The following is a 14,970-nucleotide window of genomic DNA, read 5'->3' on the forward strand; positions in this document are numbered from 1 at the left end:
GAGGCCATTCGGCCCATCAAGTCTGTACTGGCCCTTGGAAAGCGCACCCTTACTATGCCCACACCTCCCACCCTATCCCCGTAACCCAATAACCCCACCAAACCTTTTGACACTAAGGGGAATTTAGCACGGCCAATCCACCTAACAGCACATCTTTGGACTGTGGGAGAAAACTGGAGCGCCCGGAGGAAACCCACGCAGACACGGGGAGAACGTGCAGACTCCGCATAGACAGTGACCCAAGCCGGGAATCGAACCTGGCACCCCTGTGCTAATTACTGTGCCACCGTGCTGTCCGATCATGACAGCTATTATCGGTCGATCCACACCACACCGTCAGGGCGGGGGCCCGAGCGAAAGCAACTGTGCCCCAGAGGCAGGACCCAACCCCCGTCCCCCACTTTCGCCCTCAACTCCGTCCCCACCCCCGCCCCCACCCCCACCCCCACCCCCGCCCCCACGCCTCCAGCTGCCATGAACAAGTGAGGATTTAAACATTCTAACCTGGCTCCATCATGAGAAACACAAACAAACAGTTCTCAATACATAGTATAAACCATTTAAACCAATAAATAACAAATGCAAAATGGGCACGATAATAATCTTTATTATTGTCACAAGTAGGCTTACATTAACACTGCAATGAAGTTACTGTGAAAAGCCCCTAGTCGCCACATTCCGGCGCCTGTTCGGGTACACAGAGGGAGAATTCAGAATGTCCAATTCACCTAATAAGCACGTCTTTCAGGACTTGTGGGAGGAAACCGGAGCACCCGGAGGAAACCCACGCAGACACGGGGAGAACGTGCAGACTCCGCACAGACAGTGACCCAAGTCGGGAATCAAACCTGGGACCCTGGTGCTGCGAAGCAACAGTGCTAACCACTGTGCTACCGTGCCATGCGTGAGGATGAAAGAAAATAAACAGATTAAAGGATGAGCAGAGCTGGAGCTCATGAAAACGCTGTGATGCACTATCAATTACGACGAGACAAGAGTAGAGAGTAATCAAGACTTTATTACGCAGAGATGTGGAGCCTCCCGTAGCTGCTGCCGAAATGGCTGCAGCTCGGAGAGCCCACACATTTATACTCCGCCTACTGGGCGGAGCCAGCAGGCAGGGATGTACCCCCGTACCTGTAGTACAGGAGCCTTATCGTAAACACCTCATATGCGATATAGATACAGCAGTGATGACTACCACACGCAGTCGCTCCTGCGCTCATGTGACTGACACCTGCCCCAACTAACACTAGTTTAAAGATGGCCAAAGTTGTTGTGGTTTACCTTAATCCACAAATAAAACACACTGTCAAAAAACACTGCGATCAAGATTCACACATAGATTTGAACAGAAAGTTCTATCGACAGCAGAATTGGCCTCAGTATTATGTCTCTCCCATAGGTAAGCAGCATTAAACGAGGCAGCACTTCCTTAACACTGTTTAAGAATGCCAATTTGGAATTTGGTGTCAAAGTCTACTCAAGCGGAACTTGAACCCGCAACCCCCTGGTCTAGATGTAAGAGTGTGACCCACAGAGCCGAGTGCAGGCAGGCAAGGAAGGAACAGCGCTCGGCTCATTCCCTTGGCCTCCAGCCAGCTTCACTGCATGTTTCATGAATGTTTTTTCTGGTGCATTGCTAGAATGCCGACGCCAGGAGCAGCTGGCACTCAGTATCAAATAAATGTAGCAGAACAAAGTGCACGGCCAGAGACGATCCTGTAATTTCACAGAGTCAGATTAGCGAGCCCTCCTCGTGGAATTTGACATCAGGAGTCACAGATGGCAGAATGTCTGCAGCAGGAAGCCCTGCCAAGATTGACCAAATGGGGTGAAGTGGCACTGACGCAGAGTGCCAACTTTCTCATCTTTAGGACCGACAACCGGTGCCGCGAGAAGTTCAACGACCTCACCAGAGCAGGCAAGATAATACATGACACATTTCAGCTTCTCCTTTTTCCTTGTTGGGCAGGGGCTAAAACACCAACAACAACAACTTGCATCGACAGGGAGAACTGGAGAAGGGGGCAGTGTCAGCGGTTTACGGAGCTATTTTGGAGGAGGAGAAGGCACCACTGGAAGGGATCAAGGCAAAGTGGGAGGAAGAGTTGGGAGAGGGTATGGAGGAGGGGTTCTGGTGTGAGGTGCTCCGGAGAGTGAACACCTCCACCTCGTGCGCGAGGTTGGGGCTGATACAGCTGAAGGCGGTATACAGAGCACACCTCACGAGGGCGAGGATGAGCCGATTCTTTGAAGGAGTAGAAGATGTGTGTGAGCGTTGCGGGGGGGGGGGGGGGCCTAATCACGTTCATATGTTTTGGTCCTGTCCAAAGCTAGAGGATTACTGGAAGGAGGTTTTCAGGGTAATTTCCAAAGTGGTACACGTGAAACTGGACCCAGGACCCCGGGAGGCCATATTCGGGGTGTCGAACCAGCCAGGGTTGGAAATGGGTGCGGAGGCCGATGTTGTAGCCTTCGCCTCGTTGATCGCCCGAAGGCGGATCCTGCTGGGATGGAGATCAACCTCTCCACGCTGTGCCCTGGCGTGGCGGGGGGACCTGCTGGAATTCTTGACTCTTGAGAAGGTGAATTTTGAACTGAGGGGAAGGATGGAGGGGTTCTACAATTCATGGGCATTATTCATTATTCACTTTCGAGAATTGGATCACATCAAACATTATGGGGGTTGGGGGCTGGGAGGGTTGGGGGGGAGGGGGACTGTGTGTGTTAATGGTGACTATGGGTGATTCCTGATTCCTTTTTGTCATTTGTTTATGTGAACATGCGGGCTAATGTCTGGGGTTTGGTGGGAGGATGAGATTGTTTTTATTGTTCTGGGGATTGACATATTTGTTACTGATTATTGTTTCTTGTTGGTGGGTGTAAATTTGGGAGAAAATGTGGAAAAGGAGAATTAAAAAATATTTTTTATAAACTTGCATTTTATTGTCTTCATTAGAAGTAAAAGACCTCAAAACACTTCGCAGGAATGCAGTTAGGGAGGTGGTGGCATAGTGGTATTGTTGCTGGATTAGGAAACCCAGGATAATGATCTGGAAACCCGGGCTCAAATCCCACCAAGGCAGGTGATGGAATTTAAACTCAGGAAAATATCTGGAATTAAAAGTCTAATGATTGTCATAAAGACCCACCTGGTTCACCGATGTACTTTAGGGAAGGAAATCTGCTGTCCTTGCCCGGTCCTTGCCTGGTCTGGCCTACATGTGACTCCAGGCCTGCACCAATGTGGTTGACTCTTAACTATGCCCTCAAGGGCAATTAGGGATGGGAAATAAATGCTGGCACAGCCTGCGACGCCAACGTTCATAAATGAATATTTAAAAAATCAAACAAAATCAACACTGAGCCGATGAGGGGAAACTAGAATGGGAAGCAAAATATTTGTCAAATCAAGGATGTGCAAGATGCTGAGGTGGAGGAACTGGGGTGGCAGGGTGGCAGGGTGGCACAGTCGTTAGCACTGCTGCCTCACAGCGCCAGGGACCTGGGTTCAATTCTGGATTCGGGTGTGTCGTGTTAAGCACGCTGAGGGATGCAGCTATATCTGAAATATACTCCAACCGTGAAGTTAGTTCAATTTGATTTATTGAACCTGTCACACAGTTAGCTCAGTTCTCTGTGAGTTCGACTCTCTGCTAACCTAAGTGTGGTTACTCTGTCTGACTGAACCAGACTAGCTCTTAGCCTTGTGCTGGAGGTGTTGTGTGATATATATACCCTGACTCACTCTGCAGATGTCCCCAGTGGAAAGAGGCGGAGTGTGAGTGCCTCGTGCCTTTTATAGTTGGAAACCACCCCCAAGTGTTCTGCCTGCTGATTGGTTATGTCCTGTTCTCTGTGTTCATTAGCTGCCTGTCTGTATCTCACTATGTGCATGTCTGGATATCATGACAGGATGACTTGTGGAGTTTGCACGTTCTCCGTGTGACTGCGTGGGTTTCCTCCCACAGTCCAAAGATGTGCAGGTTAGGTAGATTGGCCATGCTAAACTGCCCCTTAGTATCCAAAGGTTTGGTGGGGTTATGGCGGGGATTGGGCCAGGGTGGGGTGCTCTTTCAGAGGGTCAGTGCAGGCGCAGGGTCAGGGTCAGAGGGTCAGTGCAGGCGCGATCTGCACTGGAGTGATTCCATGAACGCATAGATCTTTTTTTTGTGTAGAAATTTAGAGTAACCAATTCATTTTTTTTCAATTAAGGGGCAATTTATCGAGGCCAATCCCTGCGCATCTTTGGGTTGTGGGGGCGAAACCCACGAAAACACGGGGAGAATATGAAAACTCCACACGGACAGTGACCCAGACCCAGGATCGAACCTGGGACCTCGGTGCCGTGAAGCAGCAGTGCTAACCACTGCGCCACCGTGCTGCGAACGCAGATCTTGGGGGATGCCAAGTCAGGGATTGGAAAAGAAGGATGGAAAATGGTGGACGCAAAGCCAATGTAGGTCAGGAAGCACAGGGTGGTGCAAGAGTGGGACACGATAGTAGTTAGGATGTGGGCTATGTGTTTCAGACAAGAATTGGAAGTGTTGGGCGGCACAGTGGCGCAGTGGTTAGCACTGCTGCCTCATGGCACCGAGGTCCCAGGTTCGATCCCGGCTCTGGGTCACTGTCCGTGTGGAGTTTGCACATTCACCCCGTGTCTGCGTGGGTCTCACCCCCACATCCCAAAGATGTGCAGGTTAGGTGGATTGGCCACGCTAAATTGCTCCTTAACTGGAAAAAAGATAATGGAGTACTCTAAACTTATTTTTTTTTAAAGAATTGGAAGAATGGTGGAAGATGGACGGTGGCCAGGAAAAGACTGGAATAAGAGCAAAATGTTGCAGATGCTGGGAATCTGAAAGAAAACAGGAAATGCTGGATGAACTCAGCAGGTCCGGCAGCGTCTGTGGAGAGAAATAAGGCTATTTTTTAAAATCTAAATTACCCTTCTACTGAAATGAAGAAAAGTAGAAATGTAAATATTTATACAGTTGGAAAGTGGGGTGGAGGAGGTGGTGCAGAATAGAAGAACAGAAATAGGTCAGGGCAAGGGAGAGATGGACGAACTTATCATAGATATCATAGAATTTACAGTGCAGAAGGAGGCCATTCAGCCCATCGAGTCTGCACCGGCTCTTGGAAAGAGCACCCTACCCAAGGTCAACACCTCCACCCTATCCCCATAACCCAGTAACTCCACCCAACACTAAGGGCAATTTACCATGGCCAATCCACCTAACCTGCACATCTTTGGACTGTGGGAGGTCTTGGATTTAAGACAAAGGGGAGTGTTAATGGTGCCCCCAAGGGATGAAGAGTGGTAATAGTGGCGAAAGCTGAGATAGCAGAATCTCCCCTCCCCACCCCCCCTCCTCCCCCCTCTCCACCCCCCTCCCTTCCGTCCCCCACCCCCCACTCCCTTCCCCCCTCAAACCGTGCTGCTGGCCTGCTTGGTCTGCTTTAAAGGCCAGCGATTTAGCCGAGTGAGCTAAACCAGCCCCTAGTGAGCTAAACCAGCCCCTTCTGACATAACATCCGCAAACCCTGCCAGAATTCCCTCAGTTTTGGACATGCCCAAAACATATGAACATGGTTGGCCAGGCGACCCCCCCACACCGTCCACATCTGTCCTCCACCTCCTCGAAGAACCTACTCATCCAGGCTACCGTTATGTGGGCCCTATGGCCTACCTTGAACTGAATCAAGCTAAGTCTAGCACAGGATGAGGATGCATTTACCCCTTTCAAGGCTTTTTCCCACAGTTCAATTAAATCTGCCGTCCTTACCTGGTCTGGCTACATCAGACCGACAGTACTAGGGTTGACTCATCAGCTCACTCTATGTCACAGGACAATTGACCATCCACCGTGGTGGGATTCAAGCCCTGGGACATTGTACTAGGTTTGTGGACTCAGTTCAGCAACCTATACCACTTGGCTGGACAGCTGGTTTGTGATGGAGAGCAATGCCAGCAAAGTGGGTTCAATTCCCATGCTGGCTGAAGTTATTCATGAAGGCCCCGCCTTCTCAACCTTGCCCCTCGCCTGAGGTGTGACGATCCTCAGCTTAAATCACCACCAGTCAGCTCTCCCCCTTAAAGGGGAAAGCAGCCTCTGGTCATCTGGGAGTCTGGCAACTTTACCTTTACCACTAAGCTAAAGAGGGAAGCCAAATCCTTTAAGCCGGGATTGAACCAGCAACCTCAAGATATCAGTTTCAGTCATTGACAGTCCTCCGCTCTACCAGCTGAGCTATCAATTAACTGCGCTCTAAAGTGGCCCCTATTTTGCTATTTAGTTCAAGGGCAATTCGGGATGGGCATAAAACGCTGGATTTGCCAGCGACGCCCACATCCACAGAAAGGAAAAGGAAATGCCGCTGTTGAAGCTGTGAACAAAGAAAACATTGGAAAAAACAAAGCAGATTTTTATGCCTCAGGAAAGGAAGAACAGCTTCACTCTCTCCCTGTATTCAGAACATCTTTGGTTTCACTTGAGAATTTTGGTCTTGACGTGGACAAAAGGCTGCATTTTGATGAGATTTCTTTCCAATTGCTCCCTGTGGATAAATCAAAATGGAACGCCAACACATCTTTGGGAATAAAAGCAAGCTCAGTAAATGGTGAGAAACGTTTATTAAACATTACAATCACATTACATCATTCCAAAGTTCTTCCATCTCCAGCGAATCGCTTAATGACCTCAGCACATTTGGTCTATTATCGTGCCGCTTGCTCAGGCGTAATTGAGCTGGAAAGGAATCCATAATTATCCTTTTAATTTGCATCCCTGTTCCATTTGGCCGGTGTCTGAAACAGTGGTTTGAGGGGCCGGATTAAAGGGTTTTGTCGCCCTCCCTGCCGTTGGGTCATTTTTGCACAGAGACGCATCGAACAGGGCCACAGTCAGGCATCCAGCTCTATGCTAACCAGAATAACATCAGAACAGAATTTAAACAAACTCCACTCAACCCCCCCCCCCCCCCCCCTCTCCCCCCGAATGGCCCCCTTCTGCACTATAGGGATTCTATGTGTTACAACAACAACTGGGTTATAAAAATGAAATGAAATGAAAATCGCTTATTGTCACGAGTAGGCTTCAATGAAGTTACTGTGAAAAGCCCCTAGTCGCCACATGCCGGCGCCTGTTCGGGGAGGCTGGTACGGGAATTGAACCGTGCTGCTGACCTGCCTTGGTCTGCTTTTAAAAGCCAGCCATTTAGCCCAGTGTGCTAAACCAGCCCCTATTGAACAATGCCCAGCTGTTCATGCTGAGTTGCCACACTGTTGAAGCCGTGAACATTCTCCCACTCCTCTCCAAGTCATGTGTTCTCTTACCCCACCATTATGGGACTTGACATTTGCACAGTCCCACATGTTTAAAAAAAAAAAATTCTTCCAATTAAGGGGCAATTCAGTGGGGTGCAGGGCTCACCCTTGCACGTGTCGCCCCTCACTCCCTCTGGGGGACCCCCGCAATTTGGCACATCATAATTGAAGGTTCTTTTGTTTTTCTGCCTCCGTCGATAGTTCAGGCAGTGTCCTATTGGGGCCCCCTCCACCAACACCCTGACTCCCTCCCTCCCCACCACCCTCCTTTCTCCTCTCTCCCCACTTCCTTTCCCTTCTGTTAGTACAGAGGTGAGGGTACCTGGTGTCTCCAGCGCAAAGTTTAGTGTCTGTACCGTTTGTTTTGCGTACAACTGTGTTGTGAACTGTTTCAATAATCAGAGGATCCTACCCCCCCCCCCCCCCCCCCCCCGTTCTGTGGTACAGAGGGGAGGGCACCCTGCTTCTCCAACGCAAAATTGTACCATTTGGCCTTGTACAAATGTGATGGTTACTGTTTTAATAAAAAGATAAGGCCTATCCACCTACCCTGCACATCTTTGGGTTGGGGGGACGAAACCCACGCAGACACGGGGAGAATGTACAAAATTCACACGGACAGTGACCCAGCGGGGAATCGAACCCGGGTCCTCGACGACGTGAGGCAGCAGTGCTAACCACTGGGCCACCCTACAGTCCCACATGTCAACCCTTACAACCCTTAAACAACCCCTGTCGTGAACTCCTAAAGGCTTTGATTCCCTTGGACTGGGAAACTGCCAATGTCACTCCATTTTATAAAAACGGGTCAGAGGGACAAACTTTTAAAAAGAAAGATAAGTTTATAAGTCGAACTCAGCGGAGAGGAACTTAATAGAATCTGTCCGAGGGAGAGAGGCCGAGATATTAACAGGTGGGTTATGTTGGTGATGCTGCATGGAGTTTCAGATGGGAAACTTGGAGGTGCAGGAATCTCCGCGTGCCGTGGAGCTATCCCATGTGCAGGAATCTCCGCGTGCCGTGGAGCTATCCCATGTGCAGGAATCTCCGCGTGCCGTGGAGCTATCCCATGTGCAGGAATCTCCGCGTGCCGTGGAGCTATCCCATGTGCAGGAATCTCCGCGTGCCGTGGTGCTATCCCATGTGCAGGAATCTCCGCGTGCCGTGGTGCTATCCCATGTGCAGGAATCTCCGCGTGCCGTGGTGCTATCCCATGTGCAGGAATCTCCGCGTGCCGTGGTGCTATCCCATGTGCAGGAATCTCCGCGTGCCGTGGAGCTATCCCATGTGCAGGAATCTCCGCGTGCCGTGGTGCTATCCCATGTGCAGGAATCTCCGCGTGCCGTGGAGCTATCCCAAGTGTCTTTTATCCTTGACCATTCCAAGGATCAACTCCACTAACAGGCTCCCAGTTGGGTGGAAAGGGCTCTGGAGCAGATCTTAGTACCAGGGAGATCCAAATTACAGCCTTGGTTGTGGACTGTTCCTAGACCCCTTGGGAGTGTTTGACTAGGGTGGAGGGATATGGGGGTGGATGGCGCGGGTGGGGGGGGGGGGGGGGGGTAGTTCTCCTGCTTCCTGAGGTCCATAAGCAGCAGTGAGGTCACTTAGCATCTTCCCGAACTACTCCTTCGGGACTCCTCCGAGGCGTGGGAAACTTAGCCAGTCACAGTAAGGGCCGTAAATCAAGTTAAATCAGAGGCTGTCATTAAAATATTCCCATTGCCATTACCAGGACCCAGAAGTTGCTGGGATGGAGGTGGGGTTGAGATTTTTTTAAATTTTAGCCTTGGACCCGGTCCAACCCATCCATTTTTGGGTTTTAATATCCGACTCAGAATGTCTTGAGCATTTGGACAGATGTGAGCTGATCAGAGAGGCGGGTAGCTGGAAATTAGATCAGACATGATCTGATTGAATGATAAAACCGGCTTGTGGGAATGAATGGCCCTTCTCCTGTCTCGAAAGCCTGATTTATTATCGATGCGCAATGCTCTTTGCTAATTGGCTGCAGACCTCCACTGACTCTTGCTGGAGAAATCTGCCAGCTGCCTCCTGAATCCCATCCAACTTGTACAAGGGAGTCTCCCACATAACATGTAACTTCAACATGTAACTTTAACGTGTCCGTTTGTACATGCGGTAGCTGATTGATGATGTGACCAATGTCAGAGACCAGAGGTCACTGGATAACAATGTGGCGCATGGACCCTGGCTGACTTTACACCACTCTCCTCACCCCCGTCTCCCGATATCCCAATCGCAGGAATGTTGCGGATGATGTAGTACTATACTACTCCCGATATCCTGGTTGGAAATATTTAATAAACAGGTGGTTGAACCAGGTATTTCCCTGGTTTTTATTTTAGTAAATTTAAAGTACCCAATAAACGTTTTCTAATTAAGGGGCAATGTAGCGTGGCCAATCCACCTACCCTGCACATCTTTGAGTTGTGAGGGCGAACCCCACGCAAACACGGGGAGAATGTGCAAACTCCACACGGACAGTGACCCAGGGCCGGGATCGAACCTGGGACCTCGGCGCTGTGAGACAGCAGGGCTAACCCACTGAGCCAACCTGCTGCCCTCTGGGATGCCCCTGTTCTGAGTGAATCGGTATCACACCGCGGAGTCGCCAGGCAAACAGTGGTGACTTCAGGCAGGTTTTATACAGTCTAAATCGGCCACCTACCCAACATTCAGTTGGCACATGGCACTGGGGAGTGGAATGAGGCACACCTTTCGAATGATTAAAACGCAACCGAATTACTGCAGGAAGCTTTGAACTGGAATAGCTATTGAGTGACCAAGCGCTGACTTATCTGATTGTAATAATAATCTTCATTATTGTCACAAGCAGGCTTACATTAACACCGCAATGAAGTTACTGTGAAAAGCCCCTAGTCGTCACATTCCGGCGCCTGTTCGGGTACACAGAGGGAGAATTCAGAATGTCCAATTCACCTAACACGCATGTTATTTGGGACTTGTGGGAGGAAACCGGAGCACCCGGAGGAAACCCACGCAGACACGGGGAGATCATGCAGACTCCGCACAGACAGTGACCTAAACTGGGAATCGAACCTGGGACCCTGGTGCTGTGAAGCAACAGTGCTAACCACTGTGCTACCGTGCCGCCCATTTAGGAAAGATTGACTGTGGTACGGCACACCGGCCCCTTTGCAGTTACAAGTCCCCAGTCCCGCCATCCCAGGGCATCAGTTTCAAAATTGGGAGATGTTCTGCTGTCGCCCGAAAAGGAACTCAAGGAGCCAAACAATATCCCAGTGGGATTACCTGCAGTCAAAGGTATATCCCGAGAGTCATTCTTTCATGGAGAGCACAATCGCGCATTCTACATATTCCTAACATTCCAGCCCAACAACATCTCAAAGCTTAGAGAAGAGAAGGTTGGGAGGAGATTTGATAGAAGATTGGGAGGAGATTTGATAGAAGGTTGGGAGGAGATCTGATAGAAGGTTGGGAGGAGATTTGATAGAAGGTTGGGAGGAGATCTGATAGAAGGTTGGGAGGAGATTTGATAGAGGTTGGGAGGAGATTTGATAGAGGTTGGGAGGAGATTCGATAGAAGGTTGGGAGGAGATTTGATAGAGGTTGGGAGGAGATTCGATAGAAGGTTGGGAGGAGATTTGATAGAGGTTGGGAGGAGATTTGAAGGAAGGTTGGGAGGAGATTTGATAGAAGGTTGGGAGGAGATTTGATAGAGGTTGGGAGGAGATTCGATAGAAGGTTGGGAGGAGATTTGATAGAAGGTTGGGAGGAGATTCGATAGAAGGTTGGGAGGAGATTTGATAGAAGGTTGGGAGGAGATTTGATAGAGGTTGGGAGGAGATTTGATGGAAGGTTGGGAGGAGATTTGATAGAAGGTTGGGAGGAGATTTGATGGAAGGTTGGGAGGAGATTTGATGGAAGGTTTGGAGGAGATTTGATAGAGGTTGGGAGGAGATTTGATGGAAGGTTGGGAGGAGATTTGATGGGTTTGGAGGAGATTTGATAGAAGGTTGGGAGGAGATTTGATAGAAGGTTGGGAGGAGATTTGATAGAAGGTTGGGAGGAGATTTGATGGAAGGTTGGGAAGAGATTCGATAGAAGGTTGGGAGGAGATTTGATGGAGGGTTGGGAGGAGATTTGATAGAGGTTGGGAGGAGATCTGATAGAAGGTTGGGAGGAGATCTGATAGAAGGTTGGGAGGAGATTTGATAGAAGGTTGGGAGGAGATTCAATAGAAGTGTTCAGACCCATGAAGGCTCTTGCTGGAATAGATGAAGATGAAAGCTGTAACCATTGGGAGAGCGGTCGAGAGCCAGAGGACTAGGGTTCAAGGCGACTGCCAAAAGAACTAAATGTGAGGAAAAGCTTTATAACAGTTGGAATGGTTATGATTTGGAATGCACTGCCGCGGCAAGGTAGCTCAGTGGTCAGCACTGTTGCTTCACAGCTCCAGGGTCCCGGGTTCGATTCCCAGCTTGGGTCACTGTCTGTGTGGCGTCTGCAGGTTCTCCCCCCCCCCCCCCCCCCCCCCCCCCCCCCCGTGTCTGCGTGGGTTTCCTCCGGGTGCTCCAGTTTCCTCCCACAGTCCAAAGATGTGCAGGATTCGGTGGATTGGCCACGATAAATTGCCCCTTAGTGCCCAGAATGGTTAGGTGGACTTACTGGGACACGGGGATAGGATGGAGGTGTGGGCTTAAGTAGGGTGCTCTTTCTAAGGGCCGGTGCAGACTCGATGGGCCGAATGGCCTCCTTCCGCACGTAAATTCTCTGAAAGCGTGGTGGTGGCAGATTCAACTATGGCTTTGAAAAGAAACAAAACTGCGCAGCTATGGGCAAGGGCAGTGGAGGGGAAAAGCTAAACTGCTCCTGCAGAGAACCAGCACATGCTCGATGGGCCAAACGAGCTCTTGTTCTCTAACCACTCTGTGATAAACAATGCAGATTGGCAGAGATAGGCTGGCCGCGATTCAGCTGACTCAAGTTGAAGTCTGAACTTGGCTGCAGTGCCAAAAATTGCCTATGCAACGGCATTTTGCCGTTTTTTTTGTGCCTTGGCGAGTTACTCCCCCCGAGGGATTTCCCATTGGTGAGCTTGTTCCTCGCAATCGGGGCTTCATTTTATCTGGCAGCCCCAACTCCACCCCCCCTCCCCCCCACACTACTTTTTTGACCCCTTCAACCCCTCCAACCTTGGGGAGTCCCCTGGAACCCCCCCCCCCCCATCCTCTACCTAGCATGACATTCCCCCCTGGGCCCGACCCCTTGCAGTGCCATCTGGCACCTGGGCACCTTGGCATCACCAGCCTGACACCCGCTAGGCACCATGGCACTGACCAGGTGACACTGCCAGGATGCCAGGCTGGTGGTGCCACAGTGCCCATGTGCCAGGGGAGAGTGCCACCCTGCCCTGTCCCCATCCACCTGGAGGTCTCCAATGACCAGGGAGACCCCCCAAGTCGCCATTGCGCCGGTCCACATTTGTGTGGACCAGAACTAAACGGTGACCTGCCGATGTCTCCCAGGCGCAGCCGTTGAATCCTGGGTGCCGGGTGAAGCCAATGTCCAGATATTTAAATGAGCCATGATCCAGATCGCGCAGGAGGTGTGAGCCGAGTGACTTGCGATCAACCCGACGCAAAGTCCGATTTGGGGCTTGCGTGTGATTCACCCGTTCCGCCCGGATGTGCGCTGGGCGCAGCGGGTTCGCTGAATCACATCCAGGGAGTGGCATGTGCGCTGAGAGAGAGAGCGATGGACTGCAATGTGACCGCTCACAGTTCAGTGAGTTAATCTGCCATCCTTACTTTGACAACGAGGTGTTCAAGTGAGACCTTGGAAACTGGATCAATGACCTAAATTGGCTTCGAGCAAAATTTATTTATCCTCATGGTCCTGAAGTAAATCATTTACCTTGATGAGATTAATAAACTGAAGAGGATCCTGTCTTTTCTCGTTGGATCTATTTTTTTCCTTTTGCAGACCGGAAGAAAACACTAACAGTGGAAAAAGAAGAAAAAGAGTATATTCGTGCTGTAAAGTCGCACGGGGTGATTTCCTCAACACTGTCAGTTTTGTAAATCAGCTGTGTTAGTTGGCAGTCCTCCTGGACCTTTCTTCTTTCGCCCTCTGCGGTCAAGTCATCTCTGAATCCGAGTCTTCGGACACAGGACTGTCTTCACAGCAATCCTCCGCGTCAGAGAAAGAGGACACGTAGTGCAACCCTGAGACACGCTGGTACTGGGAGAGACAGGAGCTGGGGAAAAGCGACATCTCCAGGCAGGTGTTCCTTCTCGGCTGTTTCGAGGAGAAGCTCCATCCTCCCAGCAGGGGGGAGCAAATCACACATCCCATGGTGGCAAAGGCAGGAAGACTCTGGGATGTTCGATGGATTTTCAGCGGATTGCGGATTGGGGGGTTTAATCCCAGTATATCCGGAGAGCTCACGTTAAAGGCCTCGAGTCATTCATTAGGAGCAGGGATGAAACTCCTTAGGCACAAACAAGCCATCTGGAAAATAGAAAGTACAGCACATCGTGATAAAGGAATTTTTCATTGTTGGAGTGTCAGTCAGCATAAGAATCAGAATATCCCACCACAAGACACTGCAGATGCAAAGCAATCCCTCAAAGCATTGGAAACATGACTTGCATTAATGTAGTTCTATTAACATTGTAATGCAGTCCAATCACATTGATCCGTATACGGAGGTTAGAACACTGAAATGAAAATGAAACTCGTTTATTGTCACAAGTAGGCTTCAATGAAGTTACTGTGAAAAGCCCCTAGTCGCCACATTCCGGCGCCTATCCGGGGAGGCTGGTACGGGAATTGAACCCGCGCTGCTGGCCTGCCTGGGTCTGCTTTAAAAGCCAGCGATTTAGCCCAGTGTGGGGTTGGTCCTTGGCCTTCTCTTCTCTAAGCTTTGAGATGTTGGAATGTTAGGAGAATGGTAGAATGGGCAGCACGGTGGCGCAGTGGGTTAGCCTTGTTGCCTCACGGCGCCGAGGTCCCAGGTTCGATCCCGGCTCTGGGCCACTGTCCGTGTGGAGTTTGCACATTCTCCCCGCGTCTGCCGGGGTTTCATCCCCACAACCCAAAGATGTGCAGGGTAGGTGGATTGGCCACGCTAAATTGCCCCTTAATTGGAAAAAAATTAATTGGATCCACTAAATTTTTTTTAAAAAGGAAAAAGTAGAATGCGCGATTGTGCTCTCCATGACAGAATGACTCTCGGGATAAACCTTTGACTGCAGGTAATCCCACAGAAGCTTGGTCAGAGTTTTAAGGCGCATCTTAAGCAAGCATAGAGAAACGGAGAGGCAGAGAGATTTAGGGAAGGGGTTCCAGAGTTTAGGGCCTAGGCCTCTGACGGTACAACCACCATTTAGAGTAACTAAAATTGGAGGAAGGGCTGACAGCCAGAATTAGACAGGTGCAGAGATCTGGCCTTGGGTGACTGAATGGAGTTCGCACCCTCTCCCCGCGTCTGGGCAGGTTTTCTCCTGGTTCTACGGTTTCTTCCCAGAGTCCAAAGATGTGCAGGTTAGGTGGATTGGCCCTGATCAAGATTGTGGATGCTCAAGGGGCCAGAATTGATGGAGTGGTGCAGATATCTCAGAGGGACG

Source organism: Scyliorhinus canicula, chromosome 21, assembly GCF_902713615.1.
Source record: "Scyliorhinus canicula chromosome 21, sScyCan1.1, whole genome shotgun sequence".
NCBI lineage: Eukaryota > Metazoa > Chordata > Chondrichthyes > Carcharhiniformes > Scyliorhinidae > Scyliorhinus > Scyliorhinus canicula.